Below are 4,711 nucleotides of genomic sequence, written 5' to 3'. Positions count from 1 at the left end.
TATTACCTGTCACCCAGTAAAACCAAGTCAAACGACATGCAACACACCGCACAAGGACGACATTTAACAGTTATCTACACAGCAAAAATGTCCTTAGCGTGGTGTATCCCGATCTTCTTTCCACTGGTATCTCCGAGTTCATGCATCGAGTTCCCTACTGCCTTTAAAATAATACATTTGACCTGTTTTGGGCCCAACTTGACATTATAGTTCTCGATTTGGGAACTCTGTTTAAAATTGCGGCGGTATACCACTTGTCCTATTTGAAATTTCACTTCTCTACTTCTCGTGTTATAGGCCTTATCCCTGCGGCATGTTGGTTCATTGGTAAACCATAAAGGGCGCAATATGCTGAAGTACCAATCGCCGAATGCGCCACGCTACGAAGAGCGAAAGCTGCATCGCTTACGTAGCTGTCCCAATTCTTTTGATTGTCCTTTATGTAAGACCGAATTATTTGGAGTACGGGCCGGTTAACCCTCTCCGCAGCGTTGGCCTGTGGTGAATAAAACGCAGTTTTCATGTGTGTTGCTCCATATTTATCAACAAATGTTTTAAAGGTTTCTGAAACGAATTTTTTTCCGTTGTCGGAATGGATGTATTCGGGTACTCCGAATACATGAAACACATCTTTCTCCAGGAACTTAACAACCTCTGCTGAAGTAGCCTTTGTCATGGGCTTAAGGAACACGAATTTCGAGAAGTGGTTCAGACATACAAACACATACACATTACCGTTATCGTACGAGGATACGGACCCATAAAATAAATAAACAAACGCTGAAAAGGCCGCTCGGTCACGTGTTGCCTGCCCATCAGTGGTTTATGGAAGGCGTTTTGAGTCTTATTGCCTTTACAAATATCACAGTTCTTTATGCATTTTCGCAAATCGGACACCATACCTGGCCAATAATATTTCTCTCTTATTCTGGGTAAAGTCTTGTGTATCCCGCCATGTCCTGCGGTAGGCGAGTCATGTGACGACTCCACCAGACCCTGTCGCAGCTCAGTTGGAACCCAAAGCTTCCAGGCGTGGTCCTCTTGAAGCCTGTCCCCCGATTAAATTGTGTCTTTTTGTAAACGTATCAGTCCGATGCATATAAATCTGGCGATTTATTTTCATTTTCACCTACGGGTTTTATTAGCTGCTCATATTCCTGCGACTTGAAATATGGTGAATTCAAACATACATCAAGTGTTCTGTCAGTCATTTGTATTTCGTCCATGCTCACCCGAGATAGTGCGTCCGGTACTATATTTTGCGTTGCTTTTCGATGTTGTATATCGAAGTCAAAGGCTCCATTGCGCCAGTCGTCCTGCGAGGTCCTTTTGGTCCATTAATCATTTTAGGCTTGCGTGATCGGTGATGACTGTGGAGGGCAAGCCCTCCACATAAGGCCTAAATCGCTTTGTGCTCAGAGCCGCTGCGTAGCATTCTAGCTCGGTTATACTATAATTGCGCTGAGCTTTATTAAGTTTTGCAGAGATATATACAATTGGACGTTCGTTATCGTCTAGTTGGAAAAAAGTACCCCGCCCACTCCGTCAGTCGATGGCGTCGCATTGTATGTAGAAGCGTTTGTTAAAGTCCGGGTGAGTCAACACTGTTTGACCTGCGGTACCGCCTTGACATCCCTAGGAACCTCTGAGCTGCTTCGGGGTCTTCGGCTCTGGAAAATCCCTCACGGCGGAAATCTTACTGGTATCTGTGCCAATACATCCATCGCCCACAACATAACTTAGGTACCTAACTTCCTTAAAACAAAACTTGCTCTAATCCACATTAATAGTTAATTTGGCATCACGCAGACGCATGCCGACTTTTTCAAGTACACACAAATGTGACGAAAAATCAACAGAACAAACAAGTAAGTCATCTAAGTACACAAACACAGATTCGCGAAGAGAACCGGGAATGACCTTGTCCATTAGCCTACACATTCGTTGAGCCGCGTTGCACAAACCGAATGGTCTGTCTGGCACAGTAAAGGCAGTCTTTTCTCTGGACTTTCTTTCGAGGGGAATTTGCCAGAATGCATCTTTAAGATCTATCGCCGAAATATAGCGAGTATTTTGCAACCTACTTACAATGCCGTCAATATGTGGCAAGAGGTATGCGTCTTTTACCGTACGCTCATTAACCTTTCTTGCGTCAAGGCATAGCCGATTCTTCGTTCCTTTCACGACCAACGACACGGGGGAGCTCCGGCTACAGTTGCTCTCCTCGATTACTCCCACCGCTAGCATGCGGTCGAGCTCGTTGTAAATAAGTTTTTGAATCGCGGGAGATATCGGATAAAATCTTTTCTTGACTGGCAAATTTTCATTAGTCACCTCAATAATATGTTCTTCGTCTTTCCTAATCCTAATACTGAAAACGAGGGAAATTGGGTCTTAACTCGATCAAAAGCAAGACCTTGCTCCGGAGTAAGTGTGTGTTGCACCGCGTCGAATGATAAGTCACCCTCGGCGGGCGCTAAGGCTGCAACGACAGTGCTGCCAGAACCGATATTTACTCCTCTGCTAACCACATTCATTCAGAACACTTGCCACAAATCTACGCCTAAATAGACTTCCTGTTGTAAGCCGGGCACAATTAAAAATTCCATCTCTTTAGTCATATCGTCCCATTTGACTGGGAGCGTTACAACACCGGTTACCGCGGTTTCCCCACCGTTTGCCGTTCTTATATTTTGACCTCTGATTGACATTATCAGGTCTTCTTTGCCTTGTAGTAGCGTACTAGAATTTTTTCCCAAGCAACTCGCTCCTGCTCCAGAATCTAACAGTGCTAGGACTTCCTGTCCTCTTATCTTCGCCTTCGCAAAGAATCTATTATCACCCTTAACATTTTATTTTGAATCCTTTTAAAATTTTTCTTCTTTGCCCTAATCATTTGTATTTTAATAAAGTTCTCTTCTTCGCTACGGCCTCCTCACAAAATATTCGTTTGCGCGCTTCGTCATACTCGATTTTTCTTTGATGTAAACTTTTCCTAAAAATCTGTCTGTCTTCCCTCTTATTCTCCTGCTTCTTTGCTATCTTTTCACTGGACTCTGTGTCACTTTTAAGGATGCTAATTAGTTGCCTTCCGGGTGGTCCTTTATCTGGCGTGAGTCCCCGGATATCTCGGCCAATTTCAAGTTTTCTTGCCCTGCTTTGAACACACAATAAGACGCGTCACCTCCACACGAAAAACAAATCATACTATCATACTATGAAACGACGACTGACATTTATTACCTTTTTGAGCTTCTACGGCATTCTTGACAAAGTAATCGACGGGCATGCCACACTTGAAACACAACATAAGGTGAAACGGGGATGGACAAAACGAATTAATGGTAGACGGGTGACATTAGGACGACGGGACGAAGACACATTTTGTGGGACAGACACAGACGTTTGTGGCTTGCCACGTTGCAATCTTCCTATCTCCTCTACTTTCCTATCCTCTACCTTATCTACTGATTCAGTCTCCGAAAACTCTATTTCATTGACATGTTTGGGCCTACTCTAATTTTCACGTATCACTTTTTCTGCCCACTTGCGCTAACTTTTAAGTTCTGCTAGCATTTCCATCCTGGAGGAAAAGGTCAAATTCGCTAAATATGGCTTAAGGTTATCCCTAATTATGCCAACCCACTCTTTCTCCGGTATCTTTTTTCAAAGACGGAATGTGAGATTGTACACATCTCCGTAGAAGTCCTCGAACGATTCTTGCAATTGTTGCTTCCTCTCCATTATTTCTCTAATAATTTCGTAATCTGATTCGGCAGTCTTGAAGTGGCTTAACAGTTCAGACTTTAGTTCGAAGTACCCGAAACTTGGGTCCTCTGCGTTGTCTTCAAGTATCTGCCAATACTACTTCAAGGCATTGCCAGTAACCAGACAATGGAAATCTGTGAAAAGCTGATAGTAAATGCCATATTGCTCACGCATCTTTTCTACCCTAAAAATAAAGCTCTCTACTGTTATGCCTTTTGAGGACCCATCAAATTTAACGTGCCATATATCGAGATTAGGGTTGCCAGATTGTTTATGCTCGAAATAAGTACGTTAGACTTTTTCGTGCTAAAAAAATCAGTACTTTTCAGTAAATTTTTTTTCAAAGCAAAACTATTAATCTAAGCACCAGAAAATACTTTAAAATGCCAGAGGTTTTCTTTTTAACAATATTTTGATATATAAATGACAAGGGATAACGGAAAATCGTTCCACAATACATAAATAAAATATAGTTCATAAAAAATAAAAGTGTATTATACACAGGAGCCAATAAATTACTTTATACTTTTGACATTTTTGAATACCAATAATGAGATCATTCCCATTTTCAGTGTTTAAATAGTCAAAGAATTCTATACATTTAATTTAAATTTTTTTTTTAATTTGAAGTTCATTTTTAAAATTTTTAACTAGAAGCCGGTTTCTCCCTTTGCGCCAGGAAACAAACATTATACTTAAAATCTAAATCTAAAATCTAAAGAGTATCTAACTCTATGTCATTCGAATATTCAAATTTGTTGTTATTGAACTCAAAGTTACTTTCGAGATAACGATTTAACAACACTCGACAAAAAAATGTCAGCCTTATGTTTAAATAATTTAAGCTCCATCATATTCATTATCGCATGTGGTACGTAACGACCCGTCGATATGCCCATAAAACGATTGATCTTTTTGTTGTTGTTGTTTCTTGGGCATATCG

The sequence above is a fragment of the Rhagoletis pomonella genome, unplaced genomic scaffold (genome assembly GCF_013731165.1).
Source record: "Rhagoletis pomonella isolate Grant_MI unplaced genomic scaffold, Rhpom_1.0 Rhpom_scaffold_00001, whole genome shotgun sequence".
Taxonomy (NCBI): domain Eukaryota; kingdom Metazoa; phylum Arthropoda; class Insecta; order Diptera; family Tephritidae; genus Rhagoletis; species Rhagoletis pomonella.
Note: the sequence above shows the minus strand (reverse complement) of the source record.